A 22,939-nucleotide genomic window follows, 5' to 3' on the forward strand; every position below is an offset into this window, starting at 1 on the left:
TTTGGTGGTAGGCCATATAGAAAGTAACATTAAACTAAGGCCAAGTCATCCTACAGTCTTCTAATCAGTAACAATTGCTGAGGTACAGTTAGTTCAGGATAGGGAGGGGATAGAATAACGAAAACTTACAAACTTCTGAAAAAGAGATTTTCACATGACAGAAAAGATAAATTCTGTGAATGTAGTAGTAAAGGGCAAGGTTAATGAATGCCCACTAACACCACTAAGATTCATGATAATCAGAAGGTGGGAACATTGTCAGATTTTACTCCAAAAGGTGGCAAAAGAGAGCTACCTTTTAGTTAATGGAAAAGGATGAGGAAGGGTGATCTTTAGGGAGGTCATGTTTATTTTCAAGGTGATATGGTTCCAGGGAATAATGGAAGGATTTGGAGATTTAAAAAAAGGAGGAAAACTCAAGAGGTACAAAGAATAAAGTAGTATAATAATAAGATTATTAGTAAGCATGGGTGACCCTGACGGCTTGTACCTTGTAAGGTTACCACACATAGCAAGGAATGAAAGAATGGTGGTACTAATTAATTTCAGGTGTTTCCCTGTATCTCTGATATAATGCAAATATACTTTTCAGCTGAGTATAATTCCCATCTCATCACTAGAGTAAGACTTTTTTTTTTTTGCATCACAACAGACCTGATCAGGTTTTTACACGGCTACCAATCGACACATTTGTTTTCAAATAGTAAAATGGTCATTTTAATCTCCCACACCAAAAGCTTTGGTTTAAATCTCAAAGATCACTCACAATCTCAAAAATATCTCAATTTTCCTTATAAATAATAAAATACATTAATAGTTGTTCATTCAAAATTCCTTTGACCCAATTACTTGAGTTGCTACTCTATTACATATTGGCAAAACAGAATTCATAGACAACACAAAAGAATGAAAGGAAGTTCTCTTTTTTACTGACTCACGTATGTCTCTTTTAAGGTTCAAATGATAGCCATGGATTGTTCTTGTACCCATGTATCATGATTTAGAGAACAAGATCATTTTAATTCTTCCTTGCTTTTTAATCATTTAGCCTTCAATCATATCCCTTTTAAACTTTTAACTTTCTATGCTACACAACACTGTTTTTCTGCTTTGGGAGGATTTTGTTTTATTTGGCGCTTTTTGCCTGTTTTGTTTTGTTTTGTTCGATTTGGTTTGGTCAGTCACTGAATATTTCTTTACTTCTGAAATAATATTTAATTTCTATTTTTTCAATGTTACTATCATTATATTTTCTATTATGATATAATGACAGTTCTACTACATTTGTAATTGAATTTTTACGTAATTTGAATTTTTAGAAAGGTAGTTTCTCCCTGGAAAGGAAATCAGCAGAAAGAGAAACAAGTAAAACGATAATGCACATAGAAAAAAAATTATTATATTCTAATTACCAACAGTACTAGGAAGAGTTTGAAATATATATATATATCAGAAGAGTTTTTGTTTTCTCTCTTTCATCAGCTTTTGACCATATTTTCAATAAGTATTGCTACATTGAATAAAATCAAGGAAAAAATACTCTACAAAAAGGCCTTTAATTGTAAGGTGACATAAGATTTCTCTAACCATACGGAAGGTCCTCAAAATAGAAACTGTTGAATCTTTAAACCCAGAACAGCAAATCTTGCTAAAGTGAGAATAGAGAGAGAAATCTTTGCAGGAAGAAAAGAGTAAAAGTCAAATTGCCTTAAGGTTTGGGGAGTAAATACCAAAATGACAGGGGTGAGATGACTCATTTCCTCCAAAAGAAGAAATAATGACTTCAGCTTTGGGTGAAGTGGTAGGAGGCAAGCGCTGGGACTGGGCAAGAACTGCCCCCAAGCAACTCTCCAACATGTGGTAAAAGCAACCCTGCCACTGTTTCTTACTTGCTCTACTAGAGAACTGTGGTTGAGGCCATCATGGGTTGGGTGAGAAGAGGTAGCAGGACAGACCCTGAAGTTCAGAAAGACAGGATACTCAGGCAACAGACCTATACCAGTAACAACAATGGTGTGGCATGAACAGCATGTTGGCAGAGGATCTCTCTGGGAACGTTTAGACAGTATTTAAAGGTAGGTGAATAAGTCTGTTAGCTATTGTGGTCAACGTTTATATATCGCATTTGATGTGAAGAAACAATTTTATTGCCTTGGTTGTATTTTAAAAAATACACAATTAGACCAAACCCTTTTATCATATTTCAATTTTACTGATTTCATTAATGACACATTGTATTAAGCTTCACACTTTAAGGCATGATTCTTTCATCCAACAACTTATTTTCATATAGGTTTCTAAATTTCTTACTAGGGGTATGAAAGAGTTAAAAAAATCCCTACTCCTACACTCAAGTCAGAAAAAGCTTTATTTCTGTAACAAATCATGACATAAAACCCATCTAAACCTAGCCATACCAAAACCCTGTGTCAATCTCACAACTAATTTTGAAGTAACACATACATCTTTTCTCTCTACATAATGTTCCTTTGTCATAGCTACTGAATACAATGAACTCACAGAAGTCCGGAAATTGTGTAGGCTTGGTAAGAGCAACTGCACAGGAATGAATGTGTTTAATTAAATCCTTAAAAAAAAAAGTGATAAAGAGTCTAAACGGTGTTATTCTGTCTCCCACCTTAGCCCTGCCAAGTTAGTGATTATATATCTATTAAAGAGGAGGATATGTGTGAGTAATCATGGCATGCACTAGATTGTTACATTCTAGTGATAACAAAATGTATTATATAATTTCTTTTATATATTTAGGTAAGATATGCTAATATAACTCTAGAATAAAAGGCCCTAAGGTTCAAACTTATTCATAAAATTATGTATTTCTCTGGATATGTGATATTTTGTACACAGTCATTTATTTATAAAATAAGTACTGCATTTTATGACAGGAAGATAATTCAAAGTTCATTATTATTTAGTTTTTCCCTTTCCAATACATCTGCAAGAAGGAACACTGGATTTATATGTGTGTGTGTGTGGGGTGGTGTATTCTAAAATTATTGGAACCTGTAATAGAAGTAAGATAGTTAAAATGCATAAGAACTCTTAGAATAAATGAAGATTGAGAACTAGGAAGCACAGACCCAAGTCCCATTCACACATGTATTCACATGTGTGCACATGTGTACACACACACACACACACACACACACAGATAGCAGTGATCCTTCAGATGTCAAAGAACAACCTAAGTGGGTATTAGAAATCAACTTTTCCACTGGGTGCCTGGGTGGCCCAGTCAGTTAAGCATCCAACTTTGGCTTAGGTCATGGTCTCGCAGTTGATGGGTTTGAGCCCCGTGGTGGCCTCTGACAGCTCAGAACCTGGAGCCTGCTTCGGATTCTGTGTCTCCCTCTCTCTGCCCCTCTCCCACTTGTTTGTTCTCTTTCTCTCTCTCTGTTCCTCTTCCTCTCTCAAAAATAATAAACATTAAAAAAATATTTAAAAACAAACCTCAAAATATAATAGAAATATCATTTCACATTTATAAGTCATATTCTTTAGTACATTGCAATTTGTAGCACACTAAATAAGTGACTCAAAGGTCCTTGTCCCCTGAAAAATAATTGAAACTTTGCTACCTGCACAGATAACTTACAGAGACAAGTATATCAAATTTTCCTTAATCAGCTTTAATATTTGTTTATTTTATCCTTTTTAGAGACAATGGATATTAAGTGTCCTGCACAGTGCCTGACAGAACATTCATACAGGCTCATTAAGTGACAGGTATTTATAGCACACATGTCCTGTCTCACAGCTCTCCATTTCTACCAAATATTACTTCCAGCCAAAGGGTTCAAATGCCAACTGCCATCCTCTCAGATGATTTTCCCATGGTTGAGTGCCTAACCCAAACTGGGTCACCAGAAATGGGCAAAATAGAGAAAAAAAGAAATTAGCTTCTTTACTGTTTACTCTGTTCTGCGTGTATTGGTCTGTCCACTAGTATCCATGTATTTCCCTATGTGAAATATCCCAGAGATGTTATAGAAGTTCAGTTTCATAAATTAGCTATCTGTAGGGGTGGGAATTGTGGAAAGGGCACTTTAAAATTATTTTTCTTTGGACAAGAGGTAAGCACTGATTTGGGGATGCCCTGATATATTTAGTTCATAAATATCTGTACAAATATGAAATAGCAAAATTATGCTCTTACAGATTTTCAGGCACACGTAAAATATGCTAGAGTATGAAAATAAAGGATATGTATTTATGTGATTTTATAATTAGATATTATGACTCCTGACAGTATTTCAAGTTCAAATTGATTTCAAACATATAATAAATTTAAAAGCCAATATAAACCCATACTGTAGGGGATGATGAAATAGGTGGGGGTAGATAATGTTATAATCTCTATATTTATAAAACAGAATACTATCATGGCATAAAATTTTAAAAATCAGAAAAAAAATTGAATGCTTAAACCTTTGTCCCAGAAGAAAAATTTTATTAACTCAAAGGGAATTCTCTAAAAAAAGTATTAATTTTTCCCAGTGAACATCATGGGATTTCTAAGCCTACATTAGACACTCAAGACTTTGATATGTTACAGAGTGCTTTCTTTAATTCTTTGCATAAGTTTTTAGAAGGTTCAAAATGAAAATATATTAGGATAACTACAACTAAAGAGATACAGTACAATGATGAGATGTTTTATTCCTTACCTTTGAACACCTTCCTTATTTCTGGCCTATTATACAACACATATCTACATCTCTTCATTCAAGCTGCTATTGTAAATAGCCATAAAAATTAAATGTCTTAAAACTGGTAATCTCCTAGTTCTCTGATTTTGATTATAAAATAGCAAATTTATAGATTTCTCATATTGAGTATTATGATTGATGCATTTAAGGATTTAAATCCACTTAAAGTTTAGACAGATTTTCAGTATTCATGTTTATTTTCTTTTAGGATATCAAAATGAGCTGCATTAATAGTCCAGCTTTAACATACACACACAAAATCATTCCATTGATGTTAATAATTATATACAACTGGCTTATAAATTACTTGTATATAACCCAGATCTATATATATAATGACTAGAATTTAAAATAATTTCTTTTCAAATCTCTAAACCCAAATCTACTAATTATATGTACAAAGAAAGGTAAACTATAGTGGAAGAAAAACAAGTATATTTTAAAAGAAGGCTTAACTACAAAGTAAAAAAAAGTGAATACATTTGGTTTCCAACTTCAGTGTGATCCAATAAAAAACACTACTATGTGGTATACACTTCTGGCTATAAAATAAACAAATCACAGGAATGAAGAGTACAGCATAGGGAATATAGTCAATAATATTATAATAACTTTGTATGGTGACAGACGGTACTACTCTTATATTGGTAAGCGTTTCATAATATACATAATTGTTGGATCACTATGTTGTATATATAAAATGAATATAATATTGATTATAATTTAATTAGAAAAAAACTTTTAAAGTTGTTATTAAAATAAAAGCACTGTGATATTAGTAAAAATGGTATAACAAAGCCCTTTTTCGTGCTATAAATACTAACATTGTAAGAGTAAATCACATTCTATCTGATTTAATATGCCATGATAAGGAGAAGCACTATTTTTCCCCTTTGCCTGGCAAGGGGACCTTCAAAAGGACAGTAGCTACTGCAGTAGCATGTATGAACAGTGCCTTCTGCTTCCCTGGAATGATCGTAATGTGACATTTCATCTTTACATATCATTAATGAGTGAGGTATTGACCATATGCCAAGAAAGACAGAACAGAGAATGAGGAGTTTACAAAGACAATTAAAATGATCCCATTCATGAGAGCAGAATCAAGAACTAAGAAAATGAAAAAAGAATCCCTACTGTCAGAATATTAAAATGTTACATCATCTCAACATAGAGACATGCTCCCTTGTCTTCTTAAAGAGAATATTTGGCAATAAGAACCAGATAAAGGAATCCAAACTACTTCTTTTTATAGTCAGCTCTGCCACTAATTTTCCAACTATGGATATTACTGTAAAAAAAATCTCTAAAATGTACCCCATGTAATAATATTTACTTAGCCTAAGAGGAATGTTGCTAGGTTTAATTAATGCTTGCAAAAGTACTCTAAGATTTTTACAAAGAAGTGCTATTTAATAGCAAAATATCTATTACTATTCTATCATCTCCTCAGTCACAGCAAGTTTTGGCCTCCCAGTATTGGTGGAAGCAAAATAAACCTGACGTCATTCTTCTAAGTCCAATTGGCAGGCCAGCTATGCCATTATCCTCAGGAAGAGTGGTCATATACGGTAATACCCGCATTATGTGTCTATGACCAAGCCAAAATTACACCCTTGGAACAGAGTTCAGCCTCTGAGAATGTAGAACTGAGAAGACCTGCTGGGTTCAGCAGACCAGTGCTGGTGAGGGACATTTTAGTCTGATAATGGCCCTCAATTACTGATATCAACTTGGTGCCTGAGACGCAGGGCAAAGCAGCTATTTTCATTCTATGTGAACAACACCAAAAATATGAATGCAGCTGCCTTACTCTTCATTTTCTTCTCTGTTTTTATGGAATATTTAAGGTCATGATTATAAATATAGATAAAATTTATATAAAACACCAAATTAAGTGGAAAGCATTTTATTTTTTTTAAACCTATGCGTTTTCTTATTTATAGAATTTAGAGTCATATAAAACCTAGGCCCCATGCCAAATGACAGTTTAATAAACAACTGCGTAGTTGTGTATTCTCAGGTATAAAATATACCAAAATGATGTGAGGCTGGTAACTCAGTGTATATTACTTACAGCAACAGCTTGGTACAATTTTTCCATATACTTGATTTATGGAAACAAACTCATATTCTTCAAGGGAAGATTCATCTTCTTATACAAAGTTAATCTTTATGAAAATAAAAAAAAATGTTTTCCGAACCAAGAGGAAAATAACATTTTTAAGACTTTGTAACTACATATGGAAAGAGAGATTATGAGGAATAAAAAACTAATTCTATAATCCCTTTGTTCAAATAACTACCTGTTGACATATTTTTAAAGTAGAACATGGTCAATGTTAGTAAAAGTGAAAGGTACCTTTTCCACTCTCCCAGCGCTCTCTCTCCTGAAAAACAATCATTTGTAACAGTTTCATGAGTTTCCTTTCAGAAAACAGATGTTTATGCACATATCCGTATACATATATGTAAAGTGTGTATGTCTGCACATCCACTTTTGGTTTTCCTATTACAATGAGTAACCTGCCTGGGTCAAAAGGTACATGCATTTTATTTTACTAGGTATTCCAAACATATTTACCAAGCATTCATCATTTATAAAATTAATCTTTATGCAAATCAAATCAAACATGTGCTGAACCCAGGGAAAATAATTTAATTAATACTCATCTGATGATACTGTAAAATGGGTAAGAGAAAAGAGGCATAGTTTGCAAGGAAATATACTAACTTCCTGACTTCCTTCCCCTGATTCCTTTAACTTTGAAAAACTGGGTCACTAGATCTCACCTAGACACCTCTCCCAGTCCTAAGACCAATTTTTCCCCTATTTGGGACAAGTGTAGGAAGTCAAACTTGCTGACTATCTGACCTTTCATCCTGGTTCCATCCTGACTTTTTTACCTTAGTTCTAAAAAAAGGACTTCTGTTTTATTCCAGTGACTGGATTTTGATCCTATGTCTCAGCCTCTTATTGCCTGATGTCCCACTCATTCCTATAACAACAAGTCATTCCTTTAAGTATTTCCAAGAACAGGAGTCCTGAGAGTGAACCCCAGTCCCCATAGATGGCTTCCTGCAATCTATTCTTTGTGAAATTTCCTGCAAACATATTAAGATTTCCTCTATCTATTGTCTACTTGTAGACCTCCTTGATGTTAATGCCATGACCTACTGCAATGGCTAGTTGCTTTAATCTGACCACCTGGGCACTGACCACACATCCCATGACAGGCCTCTAAAATCCTGTTAGCAATGTAAGCGATGAACCACAGGAATCTACCCCAAAAACCAAGAGCACATTTTACACACTGTATGTTAGCCAATTTGATAATTAATTAACAAATATTAAAATAAAAGAAAAATAAACAAAATCCTGTTAGCAATGAGCTTTAGCATGACAAAAAGGCAACTTTGAGATTTCTACTATAATATATTATAAAAATTCATGTTCATCTCTTAGTAATTCAATTCCTTTTGTAACTTGAATACTTCAAAAACATATTCTATTTTTTAGTCCACTTAAGTACCACTTAGCTAATTACCAGTGTGACAGAATAAACTATAGCCCGTGGCAGCAAATAACAAAAGCACCCCTAAAAATTCTCTTTTAGAAATGCTCCTTCAGAGAAAATCACCATCCAAAGAACCTGGCTGATCAAATTAAAAAATAAAATTGCTCCACGTGCCTATATTGATACTTGAGTGCAAGATGAAAGTCTACATTTCTTAATGAAAATTCAAGTATCCAAATGGCATTTACTCACTGTAGTCAGAGATTCTCAGTTCCTTCATTTGTTATTGATATCTTTGTTAGACCACTTTCTCCCAATTCTACCTCCCAGGATTCTCCATTGTTCTTCTGCTCCTCCCCATTCCTTAGGTAGATTTTGTATACCAGAAGGCCAAAACTCAGCATTGAGAGTGGCAACAAACTTATCTTTGCTTTGTGTTATAACCTTCTTCTGGTGTCCATAGGGATGTGTGCCAACAGCCCAGTATTCCTTGCTCTTCCATACATATCTGGGTATTTCTGAAGCCACTGTACAAGTTGGTGTTTCAGGCCCGCAAGGGAGGAATCAAGAGAACATTGTGCCTGATCTATTTGTTCTCCCTCTTCTCCTTTCTTCCAGCAATCTTTCAGGTGGGAAAGAGTAGGCTTTTCTTGTACTTCCCCTTTCCCATGTATTTAGGACTTCATCCCGATAAGGCAAGAGGACAGGTCTAAAGCTTTCTCTTTCCTCCATATCATATCCTCCTTTGTCCAATCCCTGTATCAATTAACTCAAATTTGGTGGCAGAAGAGAAAGAAAAAGCTTAGTAATAAGAGAACTATATTGGGAGTATTTTTTATAAATATATTCATTATTCATGTAAATATATTCACTATTATCCTAAATTAATACTAGAAGGGAAAAAGTCACCACATGTGGAAAAAAGCTAGATGTTTAGTCAGCAAATATCTCTAATATTTATTCGCAGTTCTTGGTTCTTACCATATTGAGGATTTATTTTACTTTGAAGGTTTGGAAAAATACTACTTTAGAGAGGTTTTTTCTGGGGGGGAAATGTCTTCCCTGGCCTAATATATTTCAAGTGTCATCAGGTGTTCCAGATGTGAATTACTGACTATTGTACTGAATCATCTCCTGTGAATCCATGAGCTCACCCGCCCCCTCTCATACACACTAATCAGATACTTCCTTAAAAGTTGCACTCAAATAATGTTGAAATGACTTGGATCAAAAGCATTAGATAAAGAATAGGGCTTAGGAAAAGCAAACCTTTAATTATTCTCCTCTGCATTAAGTGCATAGTTCTCTGTGAATTGCAAAATAGTTAGATAACCTACAGGCACATAGGAATTCTCTAAGTGATCCATGGGAATACAATTATTATAGTAGTGAAGTAAAGTCTGTGTCTAAAGCACCAAGGCAGTGTCAACTCATCTAGTCCCCTAAGTCCCCCAGGTTGTACAACATTAGCATATTATACTGCAAAAGGAATGTGAGGGGACTAAAGCAGGTCATTCCTGAGATTTAGAACTAAGGCTAAGTTTGTGTGCGGGTTCCAGGTTTCCTAGAGTCCCCGCAGTACACCCTCTTTCCAGTGATACCAGTAAAATATCAGAACTGAATGAGAGAAGAAAGGTTTCAACTTACTGCTAAGCAGACATTAAGTGAATTCTTTTTCTGGACATCATTTTTTGGAGATCAGAAACTAGATTCAAGTAATAATGAATACTTTAGTGCTAATTTCCAGATCTCATGGATAATATTTTAAATATCTATCTATTAATATATCTATCCCTGAAAGAGTAGCAAAGAGATACACAAAAAGTCTACATTCTCTTTGCTTCAAAAATACAGATGAACCTACAGACAAAAATATATACACAAGTCTACCCAAGCATATCATAGCCACATATATCATAGCACTCATATATATCCTCTCAGAGAATAAACAAAATGATTCAAAAAGGGTCAGCTGATAACCATTTAGGACTCCCAAATTATGTAATTGGTAGAACAGCAAGCACAGAATTTGTGGGATTTAAAAGAAAGATGTTTGCAGAGGTTAGACTTTTCCAGCCTTTTGTCAGGCCAGGCAATCTGAGGCATTCCCCCAAATTTTTTAAAATTTTTGTAATTATTTTATTTTGGGGAGAGGGAGAGGGAGAGTGGGGGAAGAGCAGAGAGAGAGGGAGACAGAGGATCCAAAGCTGGTTCTGTGCTGACAGCAGAGAGCTCTATACAGGGCTTGAACTCATTAACTGTGAGATCATGACTTCAGCCGAAATCAAGACTTGGATGCTCAACCAACTGAGCCATCCAGGTTCCCCTTAAGGAAAATATTTTATACCCAGAAAATACTGGAAAATCTATGTACTATATCATATATAAGATATATAAGAAACTCCATGTACTATATCATATATATCATATATCTTATTGCATTAAAATAATTTTCCTTGGGGCGCCTGGGTGCCTTAGTCGGTTGAGTGCCAACTTCAGCTCAGGTCATGAGTTCGAGCCCCATGTCAGGCTCTGTGCTGACAGCTCAGAGCCTGGGGCCTGCTTCGGATCCTGTGTCTCCCTCGCTCTCTGCCCCTCCCCTGCTCACACACTGTCTCTGTCTCTCAAAAATAAAATTTAAAAATTAAATAAAAAAATTAAAAATAAAATAAAATAAAATAATTCTCCTTGCCAAATTAAAATATATACAGTAAAACCTTGGTTTGAGAGCATAATTCATTCCAGAGACATGCTTGTAATCCAAAGTACTTGTATATTAAGGTGCATTTCCCCATAAGAAATAATGGAAACTCAGATGATTCATTCCACAACCCAAAAATATTCATATATAAATGATTACAATACTGTAATATAATACAAAATAACAAAAGAAAATACAAAATATAAAGAAAAATAAACAAATTATCTTTGAAATTTGAAAACCTTCATGGCTGGTGTGAGGGAGACAAGAGAGAGGAGGCTTATTGTGTAGGACGACTTTCACTATCACCAACGGAATCACTGCTATCTATTGACTCAATGGAATGTTTTTCTTTTCATGCAACATTAACAAGGAACCTATCCAATGACCCAGAATGAAGCAAAGCATTCCTAAGCTTACTCTAGTATGGAAAAGCAAAGAACTTTCCATAGGTGCTTTAAAGTGACAAAAAATATGTTATTGTCAGTTGTGGGCACCTTCCAACGTTCTCAAAAATCACTGATTTTTGCCAAACACCAGAGCCTGAGATGGAGCATCCAAGCAAGGGAGACACACAATCCCACAGCAAATGAAAGAGACAGAGAGAGAGAGGGAGAGAGAAGAACCATTGGCTCAGTCGTGATCATGGACATTTGGCGTTACATACTACTCATATTGCAAGACATTGTTATTTTATCAAGTTAATATTTATTGGAAATGTTTGCTTGTCTTTCAGAACACTCACAGAACAAGTTACTCACAACCCAAGGTTTTACTGTATATATGAATTACCACTTCTTCAAATTGCAATTTGCAGTCCATTAAACTAATACAACTCAGGTTGATTTGAATGAATTCAGTGCTGATAGGCAAAATAACCTAGAGTCTGAGAGCCTGGGTTCTGGAACAGATCACTGAATTACCATGAAAAAGTTATATAACCATTCTGTGCCTCAGTTTTCTCATCCAAAAAACTGGATAACAACAGTACCTACATCATAGATAGTTAAGAGAATTAATGACATATAAAGCTCTCAAAATAGTAACCGGGACTAAGTACTCTGTAAATGTTGATCAACTAAATAAATATTGCACTAAAGCACAAAATGTATCCTTTGCGTCCAAGGTCAAACAACAATAATGGCTCTTCAAATAATGGCTCTGAATAGAACAGCAGGAGATGAACAGTGCTAAGAATAAATTGAAACAAATGAGAAAAGGAAGATATCGTTGTCCTCATCCTATCCTGGTCTTTGGTATATGTGGGCTTTTGAATCAAAAAAAGTACATTTTACCCTACAATTGTACTTCTCTTCTTTTGCTTTTCTTTTCTTTTTCCTTAATCAAGTTCTCTTTTTTTCTGGTCGCCAGGGAGTGTCAAGTTTGGTTCAATGTTGACCTCAAAAGTGCAAAAATAAAAATATGAGAACATTATTCTTTTTTGTAGTTTGCTAATATTGAAGCTGTGTAGGTTGACCATGTAGATATCAACTGCATTTTCTACAGCCTGATATATCAATTAGTTAAGCATCAAATATATATGTAAGAGGAGAAGTTCCGGAAGATGGCGGCGTAGGAGGACGCGGGGCTCACAGCGCGTCCTGCCGATCACTTAGATTCCACCTACACCTGCCTAAAGAACCCAGAAAACCGCCAGAGGATTAGCAGAAGGGAGTCTCCGGAGTCAAGCGCAGACCAGAGGCCCACGGAAGAGGGTAGGAAGGGCGGCGAGGCGGTGCGCGCTCCACGGACTGGCGGGAGGGAGCCAGGGCGGAGGGGCGGCTCGCCGGCCAAGCAGAGCCCCCGAGTCTGGCTGGCAAAAGCGGAGGGGCCGGACAGACTGTGTTCCGACAGCAAGCGCGACTTAGCGTCTGGGAGGTCATAAGTTAACAGCTCTGCTCGGAAAGCGGGAAGGCTGGAGGACAAAGGGAGGGAGAGCTGCTGAGCCCCCGACGGCAGAGCTCAGCTTGGCGGGGAACAAAGGCGCCAGCGCCATCTCTCCCGCCCATCCCCCAGCCAAAATCCCAAAGGGAACCAGTTCCTGCCAGGGAACTTGCTCGCTCCGCGCAAACACCCAACTCTGTGCTTCTGCGGAGCCAAACCTCCGGCAGCGGATCTGACTCCCTCCCGCTGCCACAGGGCTCCTCCTGAAGTGGATCACCTAAGGAGAAGCGAGCTAAGCCTGCCCCTCCAGCCCCCGTGCACCTTGCCTACCCACCCCAGCTAATACGCCAGATCCCCAGCACCACAAGCCTGGCAGTGTGCAAGTAGCCCAGACGGGACACGCCACCCCACAGTGAATCCCGCCCCTAGGAGAGGGGAAGAGAAGGCACACACCAGTCTGACTGTGGCCCCAGCAGTGGGCTGGGGGCAGACATCGGGTCGGACTGCGGCCCCGCCCACTAACTCCAGTTATACACCACAGCACAGGGGAAGTGCACTGCAGGTCCTCACCACGCCAGGGACTCTCCAAAATGACCAAACGGAAGAATTCCCCTCAGAAGAATCTCCAGGAAATAACAACAGCTAATGAACTGATCAAAAAGGATTTAAATAATATAACAGAAAGTGAATTTAGAATAATAGTCATAAAATTAATCGCTGGGCTTGAAAACAGTATACAGGACAGCAGAGAATCTCTTGCCACAAAGATCGAGGGACTAAGGAACAGTCACGAGGAGTTGAAAAACGCTTTAAACGAATTGCAAAACAAAATGGAATCCACGATGGCTCGGCTTGAAGAGGCAGAGGAGAGAATAGGTGAACTAGAAGATAAAGTTATGGAGAAAGAGGAAGCTGAAAGAAAGAGAGATAAAAAAATCCAGGAGTATGAGGGGAAAATTAGAGAACTAAGTGATACACTAAAAAAAAATAATATACGCATAATTGGTATCCCAGAGGAGGAAGAGAGAGGGAAGGGTGCTGAAGGGGTACTTGAACAAATTATAGCTGAGAACTTCCCTGAACTGGGGAAGGAAAAAGGCATTGAAATCCAAGAGGCACAGAGAACTCCCTTCAGACGTAACTTGAATCGATCTTCTGCACGACATATCATAGTGAAACTGGCAAAATACAAGGATAAAGAGAAAATTCTGAAAGCAGCAAGGGATAAACGTGCCCTCACATATAAAGGGAGACCTATAAGACTCGTGACTGATCTCTCCTTTGAAACTTGGCAGGCCAGAAAGGCTTGGCACGATATCTACAGTGTGCTAAACAGAAAAAATATGCAGCCGAGAATCCTTTATCCAGCAAGTCTGTCATTTAGAATAGAAGGAGAGATAAAGGTCTTCCCAAACAAACAAAAACTGAAGGAATTTGTCACCACGAAACCAGCCCTACAAGAGATCCTAAGGGGGATCCTGTGAGACAAAGTACCAGAGACATCACTACAAGCATAAAACATACAGACATCACAATGACTCTAAACCCATATCTTTCTATAATAACACTGAATGTAAATGGATTAAATGCGCCAACTAAAAGACATAGGGTATCAGAATGGATAAAAAAACAAGACCCATCTATTTGCTGTCTACAAGAGACTCATTTTAGATCTGAGGACACCTTTAGATTGAGAGTGAGGGGATGGAGAACTATTTATCATGCTCCTGGAAGCCAAAAGAAAGCTGGAGTAGCCATACTTATATCAGACAAACTAGACTTTAAATTAAAGGCTGTAACAAGAGATGAAGAAGGGCATTATATAATAATCACAGGGTCTATCCACCAGGAAGAGCTAACTATTATAAATGTCTATGCGCCAAATACCCGAGCCCCCAGATATATAAAACAATTACTCATAAACATAAGCAACCTTATTGATAAGAATGTGGTCATTGCAGGGGACTTTAACACCCCACTTACAGAAATGGATAGATCATCTAGACACACAGTCAATAAAGAAACAAGGGCCCTGAATGATACATTGGATCAGATGGACTTGACAGATATATTTAGAACTCTGCATCCCAAAGCAACAGAATATACTTTCTTCTCGAGTGCACATGGAACATTCTCCAAGATAGATCATATACTGGGTCACAAAACAGCCCTTCATAAGTTTACAAGAATTGAAATTATACCATGCATACTTTCAGACCACAATGCTATGAAGCTTGAAATCAACCACAGGAAAAAGTCTGGAAAACCTCCAAAAGCATGGAGGTTAAAGAACACCCTACTAACGAATGAGTGGGTCAACCAGGCAATTAGAGAAGAAATTAAAACATATATGGAAACAAACGAAAATGAAAATACAACAATCCAAACGCTTTGGGATGCAGCGAAGGCAGTCCTGAGAGGAAAATACATTGCAATCCAGGCCTATCTCAAGAAACAAGAAAAATCCCAAATACAAAATCTAACAGCACACCTAAAGGAAATAGAAGCAGAACAGCAAAGGCAGCCTAAACCCAGCAGAAGAAGAGAAATCATAAAGATCAGAGCAGAAATAAACAATATAGAATCTAAAAAAACTGTAGAGCAGATCAACGAAACCAAGAGTTGGTTTTTTGAAAAAATAAACAAAATTGACAAACCTCTAGCCAGGCTTCTCAAAAAGAAAAGGGAGATGACCCAAATAGATAAAATCATGAATGAAAATGGAATGATTACAACCAATCCCTCAGAGATACAAACAATTATCAGGGAATACTATGAAAAATTATATGCCAGCAAATTGGACAACCTGGAAGAAATGGACAAATTTCTAAACACCCACACTCTTCCAAAACTCAATCAGGAGGAAATAGAAAGCTTGAACAGACCCATAACCAGCGAAGAAATTGAATCGGTTATCAAAAATCTCCCAACAAATAAGAGTCCAGGACCAGATGGCTTCCCAGGGGAGTTCTACCAGACATTTAAAGCAGAGATAATACCTATCCTTCTCAAGCTATTCCAAGAAATAGAAAGGGAAGGAAAACTTCCAGACTCATTCTATGAAGCCAGTATTACTTTGATTCCTAAACCAGACAGAGACCCAGTAAAAAAAGAGAACTACAGGCCAATATCCCTGATGAATATGGATGCAAAAATTCTTAATAAGATACTAGCAAATCGAATTCAACAGCATATAAAAAGAATTATTCACCATGATCAAGTGGGATTCATTCCTGGGATGCAGGGCTGGTTCAACATTCGCAAATCGATCAACGTGATACATCACATTAACAAAAAAAAAGAGAAGAACCATATGATCCTGTCAATCGATGCAGAAAAGGCCTTTGACAAAATCCAGCACCCTTTCTTAATAAAAACCCTTGAGAAAGTCGGGATAGAAGGAACATACTTAAAGATCATAAAGGCCATTTATGAAAAGCCCACAGCTAACATCATCCTCAACGGGGAAAAACTGAGAGCTTTTTCCCTGAGATCAGGAACACGACAGGGATGCCCACTGTCACCGCTGCTGTTTAATATAGTGCTGGAAGTTCTAGCATCAGCAATCAGACAACAAAAGGAAATCAAAGGCACCAAAATTGGCAAAGATGAAGTCAAGCTTTCGCTTTTTGCAGATGACATGATATTATACATGGAAAATCCGATAGACTCCACCAAAAGTCTGCTAGAACTGATACATGAATTCAGCAAAGTTGCAGGATACAAAATCAATGTGCAGAAATCAGTTGCATTCTTATACACTAACAATGAAGCAACAGAAAGACAAATGAAGAAACTGATCCCATTCACAATTGCACCAAGAAGCATAAAATACCTAGGAATAAATCTAACCAAAGATGTAAAAGATCTGTATGCTGAAAACTATAGAAAGCTTATGCAGGTAATTGAAGAAGATATAAAGAAATGGAAAGACATTCCCTGCTCATGGATTGGAAGAATAAATATTGTCAAAATGTCAATACTACCCAAAGCTATCTACACATTCAATGCAATCCCAATCAAAATTGCACCAGCATTCTTCTCGAAACTAGAACAAGCAATCCTAAAATTCATATGGAACCACAAAAGGCCCCGAATAGCCAAAGTAATTTTGAAGAAGAAGACCAAAGCAGGAGGCATCACAATCCCAGACTTTAGCCTCTACTACAAAGCTGTCATCATCAAGACAGCATGGTATTGGCATAAAAACAGACACATAGACCAATGGAATAGAATAGAAACCCCAGAACTAGACCCACAAACGTATGGCCAACTCATCTTTGACAAAGTAGGAAAGAACATCCAATGGAAAAAAGACAGTCTCTTTAACAAATGGTGCTGGGAGAACTGGACAGCAACATGCAGAAGGTTGAAACTAGACCACTTTCTCACACCATTCACAAAAATAAACTCAAAATGGATAAAGGACCTGAATGTGAGACAGGAAACCATCAAAACCTTAGAGGAGAAAGCAGGAAAAGACCTCTCTGACCTCAGCCGTAGCAATCTCTTACTCGGCACATCCCCAAAGGCAAGGGAATTAAAAGCAAAAGTGAATTGGGGCGCCTGGGTGGCGCAGTCGGTTAAGCGTCCGACTTCAGCCAGGTCACGATCTCGCGGTCCGTGAGTTCGAGCCCCGCGTCAGGCTCTGGGCTGATGGCTCAGAGCCTGGAGCCTGTTTCCGATTCTGTGTCTCCCTCTCTCTCTCTGCCCCTCCCCCGTTCATGCTCTGTCTCTCTCTGTCCCAAAAATAAATAAAAAACGTTGAAAAAAAAAAAAAAATTAAAAGCAAAAGTGAATTACTGGGACCTTATGAAGATAAAAAGCTTCTGCACAGCAAAGGAAACAACCAACAAAACTAAAAGGCAACCAACGGAATGGGAAAAGATATTTGCAAATGACACATCGGACAAAGGGCTAGTATCCAAAATCTATAAAGAGCTCATCAAACTCCACACCCGAAAAACAAATAACCCAGTGAAGAAATGGGCAGAAAACATGAATAGACACTTCTCTAAAGAAGACATCCGGAGGGCCAACAGGCACATGAAAAGATGTTCAACGTCGCTCCTTATCAGGGAAATACAAATCAAAACCACACTCAGATACCACCTCACGCCAGTCAGAGTGGCCAAAATGAAGAAATCAGGAGACTATAGATGCTGGAGAGGATGTGGAGAAACAGGAACCCTCTTGCACTGTTGGTGGGAATGCAAATTGGTGCAGCCGCTCTGGAAAGCAGTGTGGAGGTTCCTCAGAAAATTAAAAATAGACCTACCCTATGACCCAGCAATAGCACTGCTAGGAATTTATCCAAGGGATACAGGAGTACTGATGCATAGGGGCACCTGTACCCCAATGTTTATAGCGGCACTCTCAACAATAGCCAAATTATGGAAAGAGCCTAAATGTCCATCAACTGATGAATGGATAAAGAAATTGTGGTTTATATACACAATGGAATACTACGTGGCAATGAGAAAAAATGAAATATGGCCTTTTGTAGCAACATGGATGGAACTGGAGAGTGTGATGCTAAGTGAAATAAGCCATACAGAGAAAGACAGATACCATATGGTTTCACTCTTATGTGGATCCTGAGAAACATAACAGAAACCCATGGGGGAGGGGAAGAAAAAAAAAAAAAAAAAAAAGAGGTTAGAGTGGGAGAGAGCCAAAGCATAAGAGACTGTTAAAAACTGAGAACAAACTGAGGGTTGATGGGGGGTGGGAGGGAGGGCAGGGTGGGAGGGAGGGCAGGGTGGGTGATGGGTATTGAGGAGGGCACCTTTTGGGATGAGCACTGGGTGTTGTATGGAAACCAATTTGACAGTAAATTTCATATATTAAAAAATTAAAAAAAAAAAATATATGTAAGGGGCGCCTCGGAGGTTCAGTTGGTTAAGCATCAATTTACCATTACCTGCCCCAAATTCTACTACTAAAAATATATTTATTTGGATCATAAAGATATTTCATGCTTTAATAGTCCCCAATTTTTCTTCAGATGCTATACAAATGCAGATGTCATTAAAACAAACATTCCACTGTAAAGACATCTCCAAAGACTCTAAGCAAGACACAGCATTCAACTCATAGCACAAAGAGAACAATTCACATCACATCATGATTATTCATGTGTGTCTTTCTGCTCTATTATAAATTCACTGAGAATGCCTTTTTTTAATACCTTTGAGATCCCTTCACTGAATGTAGGGGCTATCATACATAGCACACTCACAACTGGTGCCTCACAGATAGGATACTCAGGAACATGCCTTTCCTAGGAGTTCCAAGGACCACTCTAACTAGGTCAAAATTACTAAAACATTAGAGTACTCATAATTATAGTATTTAATGCAATATTAAAATTGTCCTTGTCACAATATAGCAACAATTGCAAAACTAAGAGAAGTCCATGTCCTTTCTCAATTCCTATACAACTAATTTATTTCCATACAACCTTTCATAAAAGTTTCAGATAACCTTAAAACTTTTATTCCCTGCCTTTATGTTCCTATTAAGGCACATAGAATCTGACTTGAGAGAAAATAAAGCCTCAGAAAGACATGAGCTTTTGTCAATTGAAAATAATCAGATTCCACAGGATAACTTATTTATTGTATGTGATGGAATGCATACTACAACTCTATCTTTAGTTCCAGAATCCCCTATCAAGAGATGTCTCAGAGGTTCCAGTCCAAGACTAAGGTAGAAAGACCCTGAACTCACCTTCTCCATAGAACACACCAAATTATACCTATTTATAGAGCAACTGCTGCAAAGAAGAACTGAGGGCTGAGTGAACAGCTTATGCAGAATAAAAAAAGGAACAGCAAAAGAGAAGGCAAGAGAGACAGAGACTGGTAACGTGGTAACAAAGTTGCCTTTGTTACCACCACCCCCAACATTGCTAACTGCATGGGGGAGGGTTAGTACTCAGGGACCAGAAGCAGATTTGTCTGTCTGCTAGCACAGAAGAAAAAGTTATGGCTTAAAAGAGCAACTTAGTTTATAAAAGAGCCAGCCCTAGAACTGTGCCAAATGGCAGAGGAGTAGATGGAACCCTCTCTGGGTCAGAGGGACTGAAAAGCAGCAAGGTTTACACTCACCCTCCACCCGGACAGCACAGACTGGAGCAGGTTCTGGACGCCATAGCTGGCTTTCTGCTTCAGGGATCCCGGGGTTCCCTAACCCACACCAGCCCCAGTCACTCCGGGGCACAGAAAAAAAGATATGGTTTAAAAGAGCAACTAACTGGGGCTTCTGGCTGGCTCACTCAGTAGAACATGCCACTCTTGATCTCAGAGTTATGAGTTCAAGCCCCATGTTGAGTGTAGAGTTGATAGATAAGAAAGTAAAGTAAGTAAACAGTAACTAATTTATAGAACCAGTGAGGGGAGTTGCTGGAATGCAAATCTCTGGGTGGGAAGGGCTCCTGCACACGGTTTAAACTCTCCTTCCACCTTAATAATGTGAATGAGAAAAAAGCTGGAGCACCCTAACCGGCCTCATGCTTCAGCACACCCTGGACCCCCAGTCCACACCAGCCCCAGCTATACCATCAAGATGGCCACAGGGAAATGCAAACCGGGACACCCCCAGTGAGTGCTCACAACAGCTCCAGTCTTCACACCAAGGTGACACAGGTGCACTCCAACACTCCAGTCCCAAGCCACTTCAGTGTTAGATGACTTGCTAGGTACACCTGGCACAGAACACTTTGGAATCTCCTGGCTAAGGTCTGCTTCAAATCCAGACACCCTGCCAAGGTACCCCCTGCACCTAGCACCCCAGGATACCCAGGTTTCCAACCACTTCAGCTTCAGCTGTCCTGTGAGGGCATACTTTGTGCAGAGAACCTAGGGACCACACAAGCCAGCACCTGGTTTAGCTTTAAGTGTCCTGTTAGTGCACACTTTGTGCAGAGAACCTAGGGACCACACAAGCCAGCACCTGGTTTAGCTTTAACTGTCCTGTTAGTGCACCCCCTGCACAGAGGACCACAGGAACCACCAGCATAATACCCCACCTTGGGCACCCTTTGTGCAGAGAGTTCTGGAACACTTCTGTTTACACCCACTTCAGCTTTGGTTATCCTACCAAGGTGCCATCTGTGTGTAGAGCCCCAAGACACCTTGATTTGTGCACACTTCAGCTTCAGCTGTCCTGCCAGGGTACCCTCAGTGGGTAGAACCTAGGACATTCCAGCCTGCATCCACTTCAGCTTTAGCTGTCATGACAGGGCACCAGATGCACAGAGAGCCCCAGGAACCCCCGGCTTATACCCGCTTCAGCTCTAGTTGTCCTGCTGGAGTGACTTCTATACAGAGAAGCTCAAAAAAACCCAGATAATACCACTTCAGCTTCTGCTATCCTGCCAAGATGCCCTCTGTTGGTAGAGACTCAGAACACCCTGGCTTGCACCCATACACTTTAGCAGTAGCTGTCCTGCCAAGTTACCCACTGTTGGAAAGCCCTAGGACCCCCAGCCCATACCTGCCACAGCTCCAGACAGCCAGCAAAAGTCACTAAGTACATATAGTCTACATAGGGGACAACCATATACAAGACTATTCCTTCAAGTCTAAGAGAAGTAGCTGTTCTGTCTAAACCATAGAAACAAACACTGAAAGTCAAGCAAAATGGGGAACCAGAAAAATATGCTCCAAAAAAGAAAAGAGTAAGACAAAATCTCATAAAAAGAACTAAGTTAAACAGAGATAAGCAGTATGCCTAACAAAGAATTTAAAGCAATGATTGTTAAGAAGCGCACTGGGCTGGAGAGAAGAGTGGAAGAACTCAGTGAGAATTTCAATAAAGCGAAAATATAAAAAAGAATCAGAGTTGAAGAACACAATAACCAAAATAAAAAATACACTAAAGGTAGTCAACAGTTGGTTAGCAAATGCAGAAGAATGTATCAGCAATCTGGAAGACAGGATAATGGGAAATATCCAAGCTGAACAGCAAAAAGGGAAAAGAATTTTAAAAAATCATAAGTTAAGGGATCTCTTGAACAACAAACATTCAAAATATATGAGTCCCAGAAGAAGAAGAGAAAGGGGTAGACAGCTTATCTGATGAAATAAGAGCTGAAAATTTGCCTAGCCTAGGAAAAGAAATCAACAATCAGGTTCAAGAACCACAGACAGTTCCAAACAAGATGAACTCAAGAAAGTCCACAATATCACACATAATAATTGCAATGTCAAAGGTTAAAGATAAAGAGGGAATTTTAAATTTTTTAATGTTTATTTATCTGGGGAGAGAGAGGGGAAGAGAGAGACAGAGAGAGCGAGAGAGAGAGAGAGAGAGAGAGAGAGAGAGAGAGAGAACTTGAACAGGGGAGGAGGAGAGAAGGAAAGACAGAATCCCAAGCAGACTCCACACTGTCAGTGCAAAGCCCAACACCCACAAACTGTGAGGTCATGACTAGAGCGGAAATCAAGAGTCAGATGCTCAACACACTAAGTCACCCAGGTGCCCCAAAAGGAAATTAAAAAAATAATTTAATGTTTATTTATTTTTGAGAGAGAAAAACAGAGTGTGAGCAGGGGAGGGGCAGAGAGAGAGGGAGACACAGAATCCGAAGCAGGCTCCAGGCTCTGAGCTGTCAGTACAGAGCCCCACACAGGGCTCAAACCCATGAACCATGAGATCATGACCTAAGCTGAAGTCTGACACCTAACCAACTGAGCCACCCAAGTGCCCTTCAAGAGGGAACCTTAAAATGCAATAAAAGTGAAACAAAAAAAGTTACCTACAGGGGAAATACATACTAATGTAATATAATATAATATAATATCAAAGATACAAAATGTAGATGGCTCAACCAAAAAAAAATCAGACATAAATATATTTTTCTATTTGGAGGCTGCCTTGTGTAATGTTTTAAATCAACACAAAGCAAGGAATCTACCAAGTGTGAGCCTCCTGCCTTTTATAGTTAGGGGAGGCTTGGGGGAAGGTATGTCAATACTCAAGGATCCACCTTGTTACTACATAGACAAATTCTTGCTACAGCACAGTTGCATACTTCCAATTCCATGCATTCCAGTGATGATTATTTAATATAGAGCACTTAGGAAGGCAAAGGGCCTGAT

General features: G+C 38.5%; 1 protein-coding gene across 5 annotated transcripts in view; it reads right to left on the minus strand.

The window, feature by feature from the left end:
• Window positions 1-22,939, minus strand: part of CTNNA3 (catenin alpha 3) — a 1,696,848-nt gene that overhangs the window by 1,194,960 nt on the left and 478,949 nt on the right. The window lies entirely within an intron of this gene.

The sequence above is a fragment of the Panthera leo genome, chromosome D2 (genome assembly GCF_018350215.1).
Source record: "Panthera leo isolate Ple1 chromosome D2, P.leo_Ple1_pat1.1, whole genome shotgun sequence".
NCBI lineage: Eukaryota > Metazoa > Chordata > Mammalia > Carnivora > Felidae > Panthera > Panthera leo.